This window comes from Mus caroli, unplaced genomic scaffold (assembly GCF_978045245.1).
Source record: "Mus caroli unplaced genomic scaffold, Mus_caroli_1 scaffold_16, whole genome shotgun sequence".
NCBI classification, from domain to species: Eukaryota; Metazoa; Chordata; class Mammalia; order Rodentia; family Muridae; genus Mus; species Mus caroli.
This window is the reverse complement of record NW_028227271.1, coordinates 91289183-91310317: the sequence shown is the minus strand read 5'-3', so window position 1 is coordinate 91310317 and position 21135 is coordinate 91289183. Positions and strand designations below refer to the sequence as shown.

Here is a 21135-nt window from a genome sequence, read left to right as displayed (position 1 = left end):
TGCAAAGCTAGGGCTCGACTGGCCGCCTCCGCCAGCCCCGCGGAGTGGACCTCGGCAGCTTTCTCTCCTCCGCACTGTTCCCTGCCACCCCCCGCAGAACCCTAGGCGTCTCGGTCTTACCAGGCGGCGGAGGAGCGGCGCCCAGGCTCCCCGGGAAGCGGCGCCGGTCCTGGGCAGAGGCAGCAGCGCCACCAATGCAACCGGACTCGCGCGCACGCCCGCCCGCACCCCAGCTCCCAGCTGAGCATCCCTCCCAACTCCGTGCACCGCAACACCCGGCGCAGAGGACCGCTCTCTTTCTCTGATTGGCTTCCATCAACGCTACGGAATTAAAATAATAGCTATGTATAAAGAAGAAAGAGAAGGCAAGGGAGAGAAGAAACGCACGCACAAGCTCCCGCATTGGCAACAGAGACCGAACCCACCTCGGTTTGCCTTCCGGCTCCTGGGGACACCCTGCCACTCGCCCAGGATGCTCCTGCCTCCGCCACGGTCTCCGGCTCTGTGCTTCTTGCTGCTGTGGCTGGAACTGCAGCTCTCGGGATGGGAAGGTTACGGCTCCAGAGAGCTGGCTCTTGTGGGCACACACTGATTTGCAAGTGAATGAAGTGGGAGGGAGCAAAGAGAGGAGGACTTTGTTACAGAGGCCCAGTGCCTGCCCCCGCCCGCCCCCTCCCCTTGACAGAATGACTCCCAGTGTTTGAAGTCCGGAGCAGTTCGCTCTCTGGAACACTCCCGCTGCCCCAGGCTTTCCCTTCCTCTTTTTTTCTTATATATATTTTAGGGGGGACGGCTTAAGACATACTGAGAACTTGTGTGACTCTATCTGATCTTTCTTTTTAAGCTATCAAAATGCACCGTGTTCAATTACCAGCAGCGGTCGGATGTTCTTTTCTAATAGCCCAGGCAATTAAGATTCCCGGGGACACGACACGGTACCGCGTGGCGCTGTGAGCCAGTTTGGGGGAGACAGTATGCACGACCTGCACTCGAATAAAATAACCCCGGTCTCCTGAGGTAACAATACCGACGGCTGTTCTGTATAACATAAACAGACGCGAGCAGACAGATTCATGAATGTCAGTCTTTGCTTCTCTCATCTCAAGAACACTTTTTTTTTTCTCCCTTGTAGCTTCTGGAGCTCTGGCGCTGTTGCAGAGTTGGTAACCCCAGAGAGGTGTAGCATGAAGCCATATGCCCCCGAGAGTGTAGAAGCGGTTCAAATCCAAACGCCCCGGGCTCATCAATGTCTTCGTGGCTGATCCATCTTTCTAAATGAGCAGATAGCAGGATACACTGAACTAGCAGAATAGGGTATATATTGATATTTAAGACGTGTTTGTTGTGTTGAGATCTTTCTGGGAAGTTACTGAAGCAAGATAACGTCTATGTGAAACTCCTTGATACACATAGCTGTCTGGATGGGTGTCCTTATACCCGAGAAGAAGTGACTTCTATGAAGGGACTAAGCTGCAGAAGTCTTAAACACGTCAAAGCATTGTTAAAGGAGAATCATGACTTTTCTGCGTAGGAGATGCAGACACGTTGCAGTCAAGCACTATTGGATTAAGAAAATTAAATCTAATTACCACAATGGTTTCACCCCGGGTCAGCCACAGACCCAAGCCAGCTGTTTCTGCATGTTACAAGCTCGCAGCAAGATTTCCATTGCATGGTGCTCTAATGACATTCCAGCCACTTGGCTTCTGAGTGATTTAACTAGCTAGAGGTTGGTCTTCTTCCCAAGAGAGCTCTTACTAGAAAAAAATCCTTTGTGTCCCTAATAGAAGTTGAGGCATTTTAATGAAGCCCAAATCAAAGTATTTCTTCCAGGCAGCCGGTGCTTCAAAGAATTGTATGTGGAACGGTCTTAGTCCAGATGTTGTGCACATGGATGCTGGCAAGATTTGAAAAGCCATCCTTGGGATGAGGAGATAGATGCCTTCAGTTTGCAGAAAGGAGGCTGAACATGGTCTCTTCATGTGGGCATTTGAACTGCAGTGGAGGAGGGATGGGGGAGAGGACAGCTGGTTCACATTCATTCATTCCTCAGGTTGTAGACTTCTTAATTTGAAAGATTACCTTGGTATGTCTGTATAGTCCTTTACAGCTCACAAAGTATTCTTATAGACCATTAGATGGGATTCTTCTGCTAATATGATTTTTTTTTTTTGCCAGAAAGGACAGAGGAAATAGATTGATAAAGGCACAGTAAAGGTTAAGGACTGTGTCTAAGATAATAAAACTAGGAAGGAGCAAAAGGCGAAATACCCAGATGTGTACATGCCAACTAGTGTATATCCACAAAATGTATGCAGATATAATTTACTAACATGTGTGATGATAAATTAATAATGGAACATGTGCAACGATGTTAAAAACACATTTTGTAAGATTGTCTCTAGCAGACAGATGTATAAATTAACTGATTTTATGCTATATGAAGGGTCATAGTGAAGTAGATTTTCTATCCATCGAAGCAGTTAATGTCTCACGAAGGAAAAATCTCTTAATTGTTTGTGATGTATTACCCTTCAAACTCCATTAAGCGGCACATCAGAGGTGGTTAAACAACCTCATTTTATTAAGAGTGGACAATCAGCTCGCTCCTGAGCAGTTTCATGTGGCAGCAGTAAGTGACATGAAGGAGTTTGCAACCCCAGGATATTATTCTAAAAGACTTTATGTGATTCTCAAGACTTCCTACTGACATTTACCACAATGACTACTCATGTCGATAAAAATATCCAGGATTATTTCATCCTTCTTTCGGAGGTAGGGGACTGAGCATTGCTCATTACTGCTGAATCCTGTTATAAGTTGTTCTCTGGCACACCAGAGCACCTTGGCGAGCCATAGAAGCTAGGTAGTTCCAGGGAGCTGAACAAATGTGGAGATCCTCGTCAGCACGTGGCGTTTTGTGGTGAGCCAGAGTGAGATTCTGTGGGGCCTCTTGAGAGGTCTAGAAGCAGGTGCTGAGAAGGCCTGGGTACCCTGATTTTAGGCATTCTCACCCCCTCATGCTTGCTGACGCTTTGTCTTCCTTCACACCTGTCCCCACCCCTTGCCCTTCAGTTCACAAGGCAAACAGCGCCACCCATGGCTACTTCCAGAAGCTTGCTTCCCCTCCCCCATATAATTTCGTTAGAATAGCGTTGATTGGTCGGGTTCCTCCAAGGAGTGGGGTAAGAAGATGGGGCTGGGAAAGGCATAGTTGACCTTCACAATCGCTACCCTGGCTTTTTCTAAGATCCAAATGAACAGGCACACTTAGGGAGTGCCCTTGGATGCTGAGAAGGCAATTTTCAAAAGCTTGCGTTTCCCCGGGTCCCCCATGTTTTCTTTAGTAGGTTGGTGACTTTGAAGTAGTTTTTATCAGGACCAGGGCATGCCATTATTTTATATACTTCAGCTGATATTACAGCCCATCTTATTTTGGTAAAGTTTCATAAAATAAGAACACCCTTTAGAGACCACGAGTCCTGTGTGTGTGTGTGTGTGTGTGTGTGTGTGTGTGTGTGTGTGTGTGAAAGCCAGAGGTCAATGTCTGCTATCTTCCTTCTATTGGCTTTCCACTTTATCTATTTTTAAGACAGCATCTCCTACTGAGTGTGACGCTCAAGGCATGGCTGGTCTAGCTGCTCAGTGATACCCGAAGACCTGCCTGTCTGTGCTCCTCAGCACTAAGATTACTTGTGTGCGCCAAGAGTCTGCCTAGACTCAGATTCTAAGATCTGAACTCAGGTTCCCGTGCTCATGCAGCAAGTACTTTGCCTCCTGACCTGAGCCATCTCTTCAGCCTAGATATTAATTTTGATGAAGAATGATCTGCTTTCTCTTACATCTGTCTTCAGATGACTAACAGACCATATCATCCTTGTAATGATACAGGTCAATACATGATCACAAGGGCAGAAACAATTGTTCATTGGTTACGAAGTGTACTGATTATTCTCCCAGGGTCTTGTATGTTTGATTCTCAGCACCCCAGTGTGGTGGCTTACAGCCATCTGTAACTGCAGTTGCAGGGGAGAGCTGACATGTTGATTTAAAATGTATCCTAAATGTGCTACCACGATGAACAGCATGTTTCCTTCGCGTTTGACGTCATCATTATGGTCGACACTCCTGGGGAGAGTTCACTGAGACACACAGGCCCTTCTCCCACATCTGCTTTCTATGTTTGAATGCACATGCACTCGAATGTGTCAGTGAGAGCCAGGAATGTGATTAAAAGGGTGAGAGGGGACTTTAGTGGCTTCTAAGTACTATTGAAGCGAAACAAAAGAGACAGGAACTCTCCGTGGAATTCCCATTTTTTTGTAAGCGCCATAGACATCTCAATATGAGGTCAAACAAATTCACCCAAACTGCACATGCTTCTATAGACCCTAGCCCTGGGAGAGCTTCCAACACTGTAGCTAAAGTTGGATCTCCGTTGCATTAAGATATTTCCCTCTTGATCATTATATTTGACTCATTACCATAGGTAGATTACAGTAAGCCTGGAGACTTACAAATCAGTAAATGCATAGCAGTAATGTCATTGACCTACACAAGATATTATTAATATTAAGAGCATTTCAGGGTAGATAAAATGGACTTGTTTCTTGTTTTATTTTTTTCTTTTGGTTCAATGCCCTGTTGTAGAATATGTATTTGCCTGTTTTTATATGTACAGCTCAAGTTTGGTAGACTGGTTACCAAAATTGTGCTATTATAATGAAAGGACAGGCTTTTGTTCAGGACAGACAGACTAGTAGGAAGAAATTTAACATGATAGTATGTTCTTTTACATTAATATTGTTTGTAGTGTTTGGGGAAAATCTCGTGCCTTTGCAAGTGTTAGGCAGAAGCCCTGCCTCTGGCTCCCTTCGAACTCTGTAGAGCATGCTAGCCTCAAACTAGATCTACTTGCCTTTGCCTCCCAAGTGCTAGGATGAAAGGCATATGCCACCACTGCCCAGCTTGGTGTGCTCTTTTAAATAAGCAGACTATACCAAAATAAACACAAAATCCCACATTTTCAGAAAAAAAAAATTCTCCTCTCACACCAACCCACCTCCCAATTTTAGAAACACTTGATAGGAAGAATGACAGGCTGAAGTGGGGGAAGACAATATAATAGCATATGTTCAAAAATATTTTGGGATTTTATAGATAGTGAGAACATCAAATTTCACAGCATAACATGGCTGTCAAAAAGAAGACAGAGGTGAAGATGGGGAAGGCATTCTATCAGTAAGGGCAAGTGCTCTGTGTGGAGTAGACCCACCCTCACCTTGGCTGTCCGTACCTCGCTGGGTATCATACTTAGATTCCCCCTTGGTCCTGGTTTCTAACTTTCTTCTGCCCTCCTGCTTTGGCTAGGCTTCACGGTTCACATATTCTGTTTCATCTGCTATTCGTATTTACTCTGAATTACTGAAGTCACCAGTGTTTGTTTTAGTTATCAGTTTTTATCTCTGATGCTAGAGAAAATGCTTGGTGTTTGTAAGGAAGAGTAAGCAGACATTTAGATGAATGAGAGTACATTCAGTGGGTGGAATGTGGAGATGGTTCGGAGCTTATGATCATGCTTATGAGTTAAGAGTAGTAAGACTGAAAAAAAATAAAGAGGCTTCCTGTCTTTGGAGAACTGTGGTAATTAACAAGCAAAGAAAACATGGCATCAGAGTCTAATTGGCAGCTCTTTTCTTTTTTTCAGTGACACATAACAGTTCCTACCATTGGTATCTTAGAACTGATCAAATGATGAACGTACTTGGTGGCTTTCAGCTCAACCTGCAGAAGGACTTTCAGATTCTGAGTGGTTCAAGATAAGAGATGCTGGTGACGTTAGGTAGAGATGAGTCCTATCCCTGAGGACATTTCGTCACATTCTGGATGTCCCCCTTGTCATGAATGATCTCACACATTAATATCAAGCATGGTGCTAATGAAGGTAGATCTAACCCCTCCTTTCTTTTCACATGAGAATACAAGGATCACCCAGGTTGAATCCAATGTGAATTTTTTTACTAATGTCAGAGGGACTGGAGACCAGTGACTCTCGTTTCTCAATCTTAAGCTGCTTCCATTCCCTTTTCATTCTTGCTTCCTGGTTAGGCTTAAAGCACAGAGAACAGACACATCAAACTTTCAATGGGAGCAGTAACAGGCAATGGATTCATAGGATGTGTCAGGAGCCTGCTCTTTTATTTCTAATGTTATGTGTGTGTTGCATGTGCTCATGTGTATGCAAATACACATGGAGTCCAGAAAAGAGCATCAAGTGCCCAGGAACTGGAGTTACAGTCAGTGCACATCGCCCAAGGTGGGTGCTAGGAGCTGAACTCAGGTCCTCTACAAGGGCAGTGAGTGCTCTCAACTGCAGAGTCACCTCTCCAGCCCACCAGGCTCTTGGTTTTTTTTATGTGCATGATCTTATTTAGTCGTCTTGACAGTCTGTACGCAAGATACCATTACATCCTCATTTTCAGACCAGGCAAGCGAGGAATGGGAGGCAGGTTGCTCAAGGTCACACACACCAGGGGAGAGTTGCCACCGAGACAAAAGCACACCCCTCGAAGGGCACACCCGCAGGTGCTCTCAGACCCACAGCGCTTACTGAGAGAACATGTGCCATGGTGTGAGAATTACAACCTGCTGAGCTGAAATCTCTAATTCTAAGACAAACATATTTTGAATGTTACATGACTATCGTCTATATCATTTGCCTCAAAAAATATCTGGGTAATAGTCTCAGCTCTCTAATGGATTTATTTCTAAATCATATATTTGCTGTCCAAAAAAATTTATGTCCAAGTCATTTTGGCTCAATTTAGGGCCAGTAAATAAGTGAGATAGTTTTTTTTTTTTCTTTCAGAGAAGAAAATTCATTTTTATTTTGTGTTTGATATATAGCACCTGCTTCCAATGTTTCCTGTCTAAGGACACCCTAAAACTAAGAAAAGCCAGTATACAGCTCATTTTTTTCCTTTTAAATTTAATTAGAATCTAGTCTTGACCTCCACTTCCCATTTACTGTGTGTATTTGGCCATCTATGAAGGTTGACTTTGACTTGCTTTTCTTCAGAGCCGCCTTTGGGAACTTCAGGGTCAGTCTTGATTCCTCAGAAAGGAATCCTTCCTTGACGGTTCAGGTAGAGTTCCGAGTCACAGCTGAGGTCTTCTCTATGCTCCTTGGAAACTTACCTTTTCCACCGCTGCAGAGGCATGTCACATGCACCCATCATCCCAGATAGAAAACCTACTACAGATCAAAGTACGGATGCCACCAAAGTTCACCTTTTTTTTTTTCTTTTGGTTATTTACAGGACTGGTGGTGACGGGTTACTTACAGGAGAAGAAATGATTCAAAGACACCTGCTGTATCACATGAGACCACGGCAGCTTGAGTGCCGGCTCACTGAAGCTGGAACCCTGGAGTTCCCTGCATGACTTGCTGCCAGTGGGACAGACCTGGAGATCTCCTGTGGGGACGTGGACTGCCCAGAGCCTCCACAGCAGCCTCTGTTCACTGCTTCCATAACTCTGGGGAGCACCCATCATGAACCTTTTGAGTGCTAGCTTTTCCCAGACATGTGAATTTTGTTTACTCTCTGATTCTTATAAGTCTTCCTGGTCTTTTCCTGAGGGGAATATTTCAACTCAGAAGAAACTGTTTTTTTTAAAGATCCCTCTAGAAATGAGAAGCAAGTAGAAACACATTTGAAATACATTTGAGTGTTAGTTGATTGGGAAAGTTGTAAAAGTCTTACATCCAATTCTCAGTACTTATCCAGACACCATAATGTTGTGAATAGAACCAAATCTTTTGATGTAGTGACTTGCTAAGGAATTGTGTCATATTGTCCAAACATTCATGTTTTGGCCCATCCTCTTTACCTGTAAAATAACGAATACAGTGGAATAAGTTTTCATTCTAGTGGTCATTTTGTTTAATCTTACTGTTCTTGCTATTTTCCATCTGGCCACTAGGGGGACAAAGGCACATTCCTTCTCCTGAAGTTGTTGAAGCCCATTACTGATTCGGAATAATTGTGTCAAAGAACATCTGCGGGGAAAGCCGATTTTTCTTAATGAGATAGTGAATATTTTAAATGGCTTTTTATTAACTGGCATTAAACTGTGATATGACCTGGCACCTTTGTAAAATTTGAGAATTTGAGGGAAGTGATTATTATTATCTTTGTGAGTAGTAAAGTCTTTGGAAAGCACAATCATGGATCTCCAAGAGAATTATTAAGGATGAGAGTCCAATAGGTCACTAAGAATATGGGTCAACAGGATTCTTTAAAAGATATCACAAACCACATCGCTTTAAGAATGGAGATAAATAAGGGATTATTCATGCTCCTTTCAGAAGCCGTAGACTGCCTAATAAAAAGCCAGTGTTAGACCTGGTACACTTCCATTCACATTGTTGGTCAGCAGTAGCCTAGAGGCACGCCGTACAAACAGTAGACATTATTGGCATCACTCTTGGTTGCTTACTAGAAAGTCTCATGCCTTTTAAGAAAGAGGTCTCATAGCCTCTAACTTTAAAATATCAAAGTTGTAACTTCAATGCTCTGAATGACAGCAATCCCTGTTTATTAGGTATCCGTTACAGACTCAGAACGATCACCAGCATGTTGTATGGGGCCTTGCTTTGTTGCCAGAGCAACATTCTAAGGTCAACATCTATCCCACTTTATTGATGAGGAACTTGGACCTCGGCGGGGGAGATTCGCTTACATCTTCAGTCACACAGTCAGTAATTGGCCAGAGACATCTCAGATCTTAAGTAAAACTTGAGTTTAATGAGGCTCAGGGTGTCACATGGTTTTGAAATGGTTGTGGTGACACTTTCTATTCTTACCTATGTGTAAGAACCAAATTCCAGCTGGGCAGGCAGGGGGCCTATGGCTGGATGTGGAGGTGAGAAATTAGGGACAATAAAAAGGAGGTTAAGTGTTCTGCTGTCCTGATGTTCATCTTGCAAAATATAATCTTTCTGTCGTCGAGAATACGGGTGCAGCTATCCTGTTATAGAACAAAATAGGGCTAAATGATTGATCCACAGACCATGGGAGAGGGGAAGATGCAGCTGTCCAGTTAAAGAGTCCCATCCTCACAGCAGTGGAGGTGGAATCTTCTTGTCTCCTGCCTGACCCTAGGAGTTTAGTTTTTCTCAGTTTTTGCTTTCCTTCCTTCTCATTTCAATATAATATTTCTTCACCATGGAAGAGGAAACATGAAACCTATTGGCTCTTCTCTGTCTCCTTCAGTGTCTCTGAGATACTACTGAACAAAGCAGAGAGCACATGGCGGCTCACAAGAGTCCACGGTGGCTCAGAATGAAATCGTTGACTCTCTGCCTTCAGGGAATCATTTTAAATAACTGATGACGTGCATAATAACACCAGTCCAAGTGATCATGTGATGTTCTGTGTTTGCCTCCACTGCCTTTTGTTCTTTCCTGTTGATCTTTTCTTGATTTGTGACAGTTTGTCCATGAGGGTTTTGGATGAGGGCACATACGTTTTATTGTGTGCTTAAACATAGTACTTTAAGTCGTAATTTCTAATTCTGCATTTGTTTACAAATGTATGTATCCACCACCTAACTTATTTTAAAAGGCATCTTTTTTTTGCACTGAAAGCTGGTAGGTGTTTAGAGTGTGACTTCTCCCCAGTGTATGTGTAGAGCACAAGCCCATCATATGGGCCCGCCAAGTTCTCCCGCCAAGTTTCCTCGTACAGTTTTCAGTGAAGCAAAATGTTTAGTGGAACAAGAACTCCAAGTCTACCTTTGACTGTGATCTTCTAGTTTGACTCCTCCGTTCTTTTCTTCTTCCTCTTCTATCTTTCAATTCTCTGCCTGGAGCATCTAGGCACTCCCAAAGGAAACTTATGATGTGATGATAATCCGCCAGAGTGAAATAGTTACTGTGTATCTTGCTAAGTCATCTCTGGGTATGCACCCTATTCTGCTAGCATATATATGTATATGGGCCATGATTACAAATACAGAGAGTTCTTCAGGACTGATTAGACATTAAAAATGCAGCACTCTTTTGCATTTCTAAACGAAGATCATTAGAACAGCCTATTAAAAATGGTGACAGAGTACATAGCTTATCAGAATTGAGGCACTTAAATCCAGAAAAGGTTAGTGCAGGGTTTTATGGCAGGAACGGCATGAGAAATATTACTTAGCTCACACCTCCTTTGGATCCCTCTGCATGCCATTGCATCTGTAGCATTTTCCTCCCCTCCTTTAAAAAGTTACAGTGACTTCACTGAGATGTTGTGATAAGCCGGACCTCTCACAGCCTGATCCTGTCCCGACTTTGTAGTGAAAACTACTGCTGTTGAGTGGAACACAGGTTGCTGGTTGCTCTGTTGGACCTGGCAGACAACCTAAATGGCTCATGTTTATTCCTTGCTGCCTGGCAATTCCATCTGACTGCCTGTTGGATGTGTGGCACTGGATATAGACTGGGGTGGGATAGTATTGGGGGGGGTCTTCAATATCCATAAGCAGTTTCCTGATATGATCTCCTATTCTGTGGCTCACCCCGTTGGACAGGAGACTGATTCAAAGATGTCAGTGGGTTTCAGAGGCTGGCGTCTTGGGACGTGGCAGCGTGCCACCATGCCATCAGTTTAGACTAATGATTGCACAGAATTCGCATGAAGCAGATGGCTACTAACCACAATATTAATATTATTTTGCTTTATGAATTTAGGGAAAATAATTTCCACAGTTGCAAGGGAGGGAAAAAAAAAACCTCACTTGGATTTTTTAAAGAATGATCTGCTACAGAAATAACATGCTGTCAGGACCTGTTTTATACACTTTCATTATCAGTGACAAATTGTGATATTAATTCTATAGCAAATTTGTGCTTGGGATTTTAGTGTTTCTCGCAGCCATTTGCTCTCTCTGCATAGCTAGCCGTAGAATAAAATGCTGTGAATTTCTCCTTGGAGGGATTGGCAGCTGGATTTAAATGTTACCTCAGTAATTTGCTTAGAGATACTATTGTTTATAAATTTGATGAGAGGATATGCTCTGACAGGATTCAGAATGGAGTGGAAGTTTGGGGTAATTGCTTAGATAATCCAGGTAGCAGAGACTTCCGCCTGGATTCTTCCAATAATGTAGCCCGAACCAGAGACATTTATTTCTGTTTGAATTAGCCAGGTAATTACTTCTGTGCTCTGTTTTGCTTTGCTGATGACATTGAGGTCTGTGGAGGTTGGGAGAAATGACTGCAACAGGCGAGTTTATCTGGATGAATCCTGTGATCTGTGTAAGTCAGACGGGAGAAGTGCCAATCAGCATTTTGTTTTGGCCAGTGTTCTGGACGTCCAGTTGATGCTGTTTTCATGATAATTCATAGAGAGGGAGCATTCAGGAAGGCCCAATATGGGAGCATTAGGGAATTGAGATGACTTTGTTTCAAGCATCAGGAGTCTAAAATTTGTATCACATGGGTAAGATGGCAGTCCCTGGCACCATCGATTGATTGCCCGTTCCTGTTTCAGTCTTGAAGCCCAATATGAGCAGACATGATTTGTGGTCTGCAGTTTTGTTTTGTTTTGCCATTGTTATTTTAAGAGGATGCAAGTTTGAAAATGTCTGTCTGGCTGGTTGGTTTGTTTCCTTGGTTGATGTGTAGACTTTTTCTTATTTCTGTGAAAATTTGGAAATGTATTTTTTATGAGAGGGAAACCACCTATATGTTAGATTGAGTCAACCAATAAGAGAGAAGACAATCCTAAAAAGATAAGAAATGGCAAATGAGGAAGAGAAGGGGAAAAAAATAAACCCTCATCTCTGACAGGAAGGGCTAGCAGAATCATGCAGCAAAGGACTTGAAGTCCCATGTCACTTAGAAGGCTCGTTTTGAACTCTTGTCATTTCGTTGTGAATCTAAATCAGGAAAAACAAGGATCTGGTATCCAAGCAACTGCTCCTTGGTAAAGCATCTCTTAATTATTTTCGACATCCACTTTTTGATCACTTAGTGGTTTTGCGGCAATAAATTAGAAGGACAAGAGGTGACATATGACGTTACATGGAAGTTTAATGACAACCAAAGTGACAGCTGACCTTGAATGGAAAGGAAACAGCAGTCAGGGCAGAAGATAGAGACACGGATGGTATTACAGCAATCACGCCACAACGAATCCTCAGAGATAACTCTCAGCTTAGAGAAAAGGCAAGAAGGATATGGTCACTTCCTTTCAGAAACCTGACAAGTTGGGTCTGTCACCCAAAATGTTTGTGATTGGAAATATTTTGGATTTTTTTCATATTCTTGTGATTGGAAATATTTTGGATTTTTTTCATATTCTTGTGATGAGTAAAACAAGAGATCTTGGGACAGAGGACCTAAAACTCAACCCAGAGCAGCTTTATGTTTCAGACACTTTATACTCACACTCTAAAGGTAATTTTACAGACTATTTCTGGTATGCTTACGTTTCGACTGTAACGCTCATGCAGTGTCCTGTAGACTTTGGATTTTTTTCAGGCTAGGGGTGCCCAGCTTGCCATAACTTCTATAAGAAGCTGGGGATGGATTTGATGATTAACTTAGTCTTATGTGTAGGTGTGCTTCGATAATTTGCAACTTTGTGTGTGTGTAGCAGCTGATTCTCAGTGGTTCAATGAGTTAATGCCACTGTATTTTCAGCTGGGTTATATCCACTTTAACTCTCCATCTTTCTTTAAGGAATAATGACCTCAGGACTACTGGAATGCTCAAATATCTGAAACTATCCTTTTGCATGTTTGTTCCTTTGGGCTCTAGAAATTTAAAAAAAAAGTCTACTGATAAAATAATGATATGATGATGTTGTATGACGCTATTCCCATGGAGACGTGAGCAAACGTCTACTTACCCTAGATAGGAACCTAATGACAGACAGAAATAAGGATATTACAAAAGTCTAATTTGGTGAGCCACTGAGCTTTATTGGGGATGCTTACAGGAATATGAGTGAGATATTACTTACAGGGGCAGATATAACTCAAACAGCTGCATCACTAAAGCCAACCCTAGTATGGGTGAGAGGTCACAAAAACTAGAAACCTGAACCACAGGGCACAGCCTGTAGGTAGCTAGTACAAAGGGCTACAGAGTGTCCTCTCCAGGTAGCTCAGTTGTTTTTGTTTCTTCCAGGTTTCCTTGCTCTCTGGTTCTTCCAGGCAGCTTGGCTTGTCTGAGAGTGACTCGTAGCAATCTTAACTGTTTATACAGTCTTAGAGGAGGGCAGTGTCTTGTGAATCTGGTCAGTTCCAGGGACTTCCTGAAGTTGTTTTGAGTTGTGTACTTCCTGTCTTAGCTAGCTTCCCCGTAGGATTGTCTGTTTTACCTTCTCTTAGACCATCTTGTTTCACATCACAGTTAATGTCTTGGTTTGAAATACCTTGTTATTACACACACACATACAAACACACACAGACACACAGACACACACACCCTTTTGTCTTAGGAAAGTCTTAAGAAATTTCCCTCCAAGATGGAAGGCTTGAACCTCAGAGGAAACTGCTATACAATACCTGGTAATCCATGGGTATAAATTCACCAGATTGTTCTAGTAACTAGATACTATGAGGCAGACACAGAATGTGTACATGTTTGTTTCTTAAACTGTAACTAACTCCATGCTTTGGAGGCTGAGCAGCAGGTAAAAGAGGGCCAAAATAACCCAGCTTGCTTCAGTCCTGTAAGTCACCTAACTTCCATTTTTACCTCTCTGAGGAATATAAATATTCTCAAGCTTCATGCCCTGGAAACTTCCGTTCATAGATCTTGTTGTCACTGACTCTTTGCTCAGTCACTCTTTTGGTCATATGACACACATGCTGAGTTAATGACACTACAATTGCAAGGTAACCTGCACAGTTAAACAGCTTTTAGTTTTCTGCCCAGAGAACTCAAGGGGTGATTGGCAGTGTTGCCTGAGTTTATCAGGGGAAATCATGAATATGTTTAATTTCAGCTGGTTTATGCCCTTCCGGGCAACCATACTTCTGAGGAGGGGTAATAATCAGAGGAGGAATGGAGGGTGCAGTCAGGTTGAAGGGGACACTGGGGTTGTCACAGGGGTACAAATCAAGGGAGACAATAGCCAGTTGACTGTCCCTGTTAGGAGACGATTCATGACAGTTCTACCTCGATCCTAGACGGGAAAACATCTTAGGAACTGCTTTATTTTAGACCATCTAACTAGCCAGTGATTCGGGGACAACTACAGTCCATATTGACTGCACTGACTTAATTATCAGAAACACCTTTACTGCCAAACATGCTCTGGCTTAGAAAGTGAGTAAATATAGAGAGAGTTTACTCAGTTTACCAGAAACAGGAGAGAAAGATACCAAGTCCCCACTGGATTCATAGATAACTTTTTTCTTTTCTTTTTTAAAAAATATCTCCTTGTCTTCTTCCATGTAAAATAGAAGCATACATGGCAGTTGTGAATCTGGTTTCCCACCTAGTAAGGAAATGGCCTAAGGCCCCGTAGCAACTTCAACCTTCTCCCCTCCCGCCTTTGTATTTTGTGGAGGGCCTGTGCTCGCTGTGGAACTGACAATAACAAGACAATGACTAACATTTCAGATGAGAAATGGAGGAATAAGCAAAGCTCCGTGGTGGCTGACTTTATATTGAAAAGTGCATCAGCCAGGAACAGGAAAGTCAAGTCCAAAGATCTAGCTGGAGAAATGTGAATATCCTCGAAGTGTCAGCCTCTGCGTCTGCCCCTAGTACACTTCCATTGTCCCATGGCAATCCATCCCACATCACTAGCCTGGGAGGTCTTTAGGAAGAATTTATCCATCCTTTGGTGGACATTGACACTGACTTCAGTGGACAGTAAAAATTTTTATACTCTTTATGAATGAGTCCAGAAAGCAGTTTCGGAATTTTCAAAAGTTTCTTTTGGGGGTGATAGACCCTATGCCAGGGACATACCCTCACCAACATCAAACACAAATGCTTGTCCCTCGGCACCCACAGGCCTGCTTTTATGGTGTTTCTGCTGTTAAAAATCCCGAGTTACTTATTTTCTTTGCACTTCTTAGTGTGACATTGGCATCTTCTTTCCTGCAGCCCCTGGAATGTGTTAGCACACAGCTATGCCACTCTGGATGAAGGCAATTAAGAAGTTTCGGAATATTGTGTTTGCCTTACCACACCAAACCTTCCTGCAGTTTTGACATCTGTCTAGTGCTTTCTTTGTCTAGACTCTCCTTTATTTTTCTTACCACGAAAATGTCCCCGAGGAAATCTTGGAAGATTAAACAGGGGATTCCATGGGGCATAGAAACAATTTGCTAGTGGAGGTTGCCGTAAAATGGACCCATGGGTATGGGATGATGTGAGAAAGAGGTCTATAGATGCGGAGAGTGGAAATGGGTTCTATGTTTTGAATATGGTTGATTTTTCTCACAAGCTCATATCAGAGTTCGACCTCCATTATGAAGTGGTGAGGGAGGTGATTGGAGCTAGATAAAACCATCAGGGAATAACTCCCATGAATACTAGGGAGGGAGGAGGGAACAGAGGGAGTGGAAGAGGGACGCAGAGAATCAGAGAGGAAGAAAGACAGAGACAGAGAGAGACACAGAGAGACAGAGAGCAATACATACACATCTAGTTTGTCCCTTACCATGTGATAACCTGTGCTGCCTTGAGACTCTGCCAGGAAGAAGGTGGTCACCAGATGTGGCCTTTGATCTGAGACCTTCAGAACTATGTGCCAAAAGTAGGTCCCTTCCTTTAAGAATTATCCAGTCTGTAGAGCTGTATCCTTGGCAACAGAAAGATTAAGACACAAGGGGTATAGTCTTGAGCACCTCTGCTACTGTCTAGCAGGCACGAGAACAGCTGGCTAGCTGATAGACCAGAGGTCCTCAGAGCCAGGAGGGAGGTCAGGAGCACAAGTCATGCAGTGACAGCCATCTCTGAGGCCAGAAGTAGCATGGATGGGTAGACACCAGCTTATATTGTACTCTCAATATGCCACCCCTCATGGTATGTATCTTTTAGCATGCTTCCTCTTCTTTATTTTTAAAGGAGTGCACAAAGCATAGAAATTGTAGATGCTGACACGGAACCAGGTAACTAGGCAATGTTCCAACACCCATGCCATGTCTTCATCATCGTAAACAAATTTGTGTCCCCAGACATAACCCCCCCTTTTTTTTTACCTTTGTGAAATATATCATATACAGTTATTTACTATGCTAGCCATCCTGTGTGATGGAACAGAGCTGAACAAAATAGACTTCTCTCTCCTAACAGTAACCTCATACCTATTGGTCATCCCTCCCTGCCCCCTGCACTCCCTCCAGAAAATTTCTTAATGACTCTTTGCCTGAGTTTCTTCAGGATAACGGTGAAAGAATGACAGTGTCCACCCAATAGAGCTGATGCAAGGAGTGCTTGGATCAGCTGATGTAAGGAGATTGAAAAGTCTGAAGGAACATTTTTGAGTATGCAGTTAATTCAGCAGCATACTCAGCAAACATAGGATGCTGGCTTCTGGCATGATCGTCTCCCTACAGCTATATGTGGTGTAGGGCAACATTTGCTGAGCCAGGAAGGACTTAGCTGGCAGGACCCACAGCAATGCAGCCTAAGAACCCAGCAGTGTTTCTTTATAGTACGACATCAATTCTCAACTAACTGGCTTGAATTCCCAATTCCCCTCTGGGCCAAAGAACACAAAGTGCCCAGAGAGTCCCACAACAAATAGGACAATTCTGAACAAAACCTAGGTGTTCCGCTGAGGGCCATCACTGGGTATAAAGCAACAGTGTCCCCATGGAGATGAGAAAAACAAAATGTTTCTCGCATTTTTGTTCTTTCTCTTGGGTAGGATGTCCTTATAGGTTCCGTTTAGCACTGGGCATAGTGTGTTACCTCCTCTACAGATGAAGATAAATCGTGTCCTGCACTGAGGTGGCTAAAACTCCCACTGGTCAACTTTTAATACTTAAAATGGCACACGCCTTGATTATTCAAGTGAATCAAGACTCTGTTCGCTTCATTAGCATATGACAAGCCTGCCTTTACTGAGTGATCTAGGTTTGTGCTGGGGAAAAGGGCCAAGAGAACACTGTTTCAGATTTTTCAGAACTTCTGAAGTAACTGAGAAATAAGACGTTAGTGTGTTCTGAGTACTTTATAGCTGAATATCAAGCCCAGTGGGGTTTGTAAAGGAAAACGTGGTTCCCAATCCTTACTGCGCATGTGTTCTGCGCATGTGTTCTGCGCATGTGTCCTGCACATGCCAGCTTTGTCTTCTTGTCCAGATCCCATCTTACTAACGTGGTACTGAGTCCAGTACCATGACCTTCCCTTGGTATTAATAAACATCTAATATCAAGTTCCACTCTGGTTGATTCTTGCCTGACAAAGAGCTTGCATTAATCCATGCATTGTGCCTTGTTCTGACCCACCACACTATTTTTACACCTGAAATTAATGTTCAAATGCTGCTTTCAGTACCTGGACGTAGTTGTAATTTCTCAAACCTCTTTAATTTTTACTTGAAGACTTAGGTCTTGGAACCACGGCACCTGATGCAGCGTGCGAAGGTAATTTGGCGTATCGGTATGGTTTTGCTCTTTTACCTAGCTGTTCCAAATTATTCTTCTTAACCGTCTGTCATATTCAAGTCAAGCATTTATCCTTACATCACAGAGGGTGAAAACTGTCCAAGAAGGCACAGAGATGATGGTCATCTCTTCCTCTCTGGGGCAGAGTCACGAGCTCGAGTAATATATTCTGTGGAGAGAAAGGAAGAGTAAGAACTAGAAAGGACCTGAGTATTCTTCCATGAAACAGGTAAAATGATTCCCCGGCTCTCAGAGCTTTGTATCTCAGGCCTTGCATTTTATTTATAATATAAATCCTAATCTCGTTTTAGTAGGTGCTGCTTCGTGTTCTGAGCGATGGTTACGAAAAGACTTATGCTTTACTCCCCATGTAATGCGGTCCTGATATGCAACCGCAAGCTTGCTCTCTGCTAACTCGCTCGTGCAGTGTCAAGCGGTATTTTAAAACTTTGGGAGCCCTGGCTTTGTACACCGTGCTGTTTATTTGGGCAGTCTTTAAAGATACACTCTCCACACAGGGAAACTTGCAGCAATGCCTTTGAACTTATTTTTCTTTTCTTTTTTTCTTAAAACAACAACAACAACAACAACAACAACATGGCTGAGTTGGATTTCACTAGTCTAATCTCAAATTTAAGCTTTCTTGTTGCTGATTATTTATTTATTTATTTATTTTCTCCTGAAAGATGAATTGGGTTATAACAGTTATCTCAAAGGAGTCCATTGAGATGAGAAACATAATAAATAATAAAGTCCATTGAAAAAAACAAACATAATAAATGGTTGATTTGTTATAAAACTGTGAGAATGTATGGGAGGACATGAGGTCTTGGGTGATCATCTCTGGCTGCACACGGGATTCATCACAGGGCTTCTGGCTGGGGGAGCCGAGAGATCCTGCTCTGCTCCCTCATGAGCTTTAATAATTATAATTCTGCATGCTAAGGAGGAGACTTGAAAACAGCATCTTTTCATGCATCCCTTGGCTTCTTTTGAGTGCACACCATCATCTGATACACAGGGCTCTTGCTTGTTCCTCCTGGAGCATCATTCCATAGAGGGCTGTCAGAAAACTAAATGGGATTTCTCTTGGTGTTTTCACCAAGTACAGGGGTCTCTTTGAATTCCCAATCTAAAATGAATTATCAAAATTTCTCTACCCCCTTCTCTCTGTCCATTTTTCCCTCCCTCCCTCCCTCCCTCCCTCCCTCCCTCCCTCCCTCCCTCCCTCCCTCCCGTGTGTGTGTGTGTGTGTGTGTGTGTGTGTGTGTGTGTGAGCATTTTGCATACAGGAGCATGCATGTGAGTGCAGTGCCAAGGCAGCCAGAAGAGAGTGGCACACTCCCTAAAGCTGGAGTTAGAACTGCCAGATTGGGGGGTGGGGTGCTGGGGTGCTGGGAACTGAATTGCTTTTTCTCTGCAAACGCAGCAAGTTCTCTTAACTTCTGAGCCATGTCTCCTCCCTTAAAATTAATTTTCATTTTCAAAATAAAATTATTTTGAGGGAGTGCTCATAAAGATACATAAGAAACATTTATACCCAGCTACAGAAATTGCTCTCTGAGATTAATGCTCACAACAAAACAAAACAAAACAAAACAAAAGAAAACAAAACACAATGCCAAATTTTCCTTCCCATACCCAGAGGACTAGTTTAGTTTCATTTGTGTTGCTTGACCAATAAAAACCAGTGCCCATGAAGACGAAACACTAACAAATAGATCTCAGGAATGGATTGAAGAATTTATCCCATTTGGGTCTCATCTCTTATTTAGAAGTATGGCCAATATCCAGACTCTACCCTCTGCCAACCCTACATGTTTGAGACTTCAGGTTTAGCTATCTATTGTCCACTTTAGATGGATACTATTTGTTGATCTTTTATCTAGGTCTGAAGAAGATAAAACTGACCAATTGTAGAAGCCTTTGTCGCTAAACCTTCAGATATGCCAACCCTCATCTTTCAGAAGACACTACTGTTTAAGCTCCAAATCCTTTCTCCTCCCACTATCTTCTATTTATGTGAAGCAAAATCTAGCATCAAGTCTAAGAAAAATTGAGATAGGAGAGAAATAAGAATTATCTGTGATTTCAGCTTAATAACTGCATACAGTAACTAATGATACACTTAATAAGACAAATTAGAAAGAAGAGGTAGGAGACATAAAAAAATATCTACACCTCTCTTTTCTTTAATGTGTTTTCCATATCCAAGACAGAGATCTGTGTTTGGAATGGAACATATAAATCATCTCCGAGGCCACTGGAAGTAGCGGGATGTCTGCATGGGTGACCGCTTGGTCTGGCAGTGACAGATGGACTCACACGATCAGGTCTGGTGGTTCAAATGGAGTTCACTTTGGCAGTGACTAAAAGTCTTTATGATCCAGCGATTGCTCAGTGGCCTGGATGAAATGTATTGGTCTGTTTCCTTGTGAGTCGCTGTCCACATCACAAGACTAGCATGCAACCGGGTTGCTAATTGTCTCCCTGGCTGATAGTCTCAGAAACAAGGCCGAAGAGGTCAAACAAAGGAGGGCGAAATGCTCTGTCTTTTTTGTACTGTTGTTCACTCGTCGAGCTTATGGGACAGGTCACCTCATCAACCAGGCAGAGAGGAGGAAACCATCTCTCGCAGTGACCCACGTTAAAACGAGCCGGTCTAAACTGTCAAGCCTTCAGTTCTCTTGATTGCTTCTATGACCGTTTCTTGATTCATATAGAATTTAGTAGAACACTTTTGCCCTTGGGTGACAAAAATAAAAGTAGCATAAAAAATCCCCCCACAAGTCCTGAAGAGAATAGAGGCATTTCTTCATTAGAGTAAAGTCTAGAGTTGAAAGACGTGTGGGGCTGGTGCCAAGGTTGGTTATAATTATCCTCTGCTGTGTGCAAGAGTTAACTTCAAAGTGGCTTTAATCAGTGTTCATGCTCTTAGGATTTATACGAGCTTAAAAACAACACCCAAACACTTTCGTCCTCGGGCTGGGAAGGTGCTCGGTTGGTACAGACTCTACTGTGGAAGCATGAGTATCCAAGTTCAACCTGAGGGAGCGTGTAAAATGTTGGCATGGTGGTTTGTGCATGCAACCCCCAACAGTGGTGAGCTGGGAGGCAGAGACAGGCAGATTTCTAAAGTTCACTGCCTTGCTGGTTTAGCCTATTTGACAAAATTCCAAGCAATGACAGACCTTGTCTCAAACAAATGGTGGGAGGTGCCTCAGGAAGGAGACTTGGGATTGCTTCTATACACACATGCATGTGGGACACACACACACACACACACACTCACACTCACACAACTGCACACATATCTGCACACACACTCACACACCTGCACACATACCTGTACACACACACACAACTGCACATACACATTCACACTTACACACCTGCACACATACCTGCACATACACACTCATACACATCTGTACACTCACACTTACACACCCATACACCTACCTGCACATACACACACACACACACACACACACACACACACAC

The 21135-nt window shown here is 43.0% G+C and overlaps 1 protein-coding gene across 3 annotated transcripts in view; it reads right to left on the bottom strand.

Annotated features, from left to right (window-relative positions):
• The window catches only part of Cdh6 (cadherin 6), a 138595-nt gene extending 137985 nt beyond the window's left edge, over nucleotides 1-610 (bottom strand). Inside the window, exon 1 of one of the 3 annotated variants that reach the window (XM_029470042.2) lies at nucleotides 426-610. The gene's annotated coding sequence lies outside the window, so the exon portion shown is untranslated. Of the gene's footprint in view, nucleotides 1-120; nucleotides 174-425 lie in introns of those variants that run through there. The other 2 variants (XM_021183142.3, XM_029470041.1) reach the window with 2 other exon arrangements.
• Nucleotides 611-21135: the final 20525 nt, after the last annotated feature.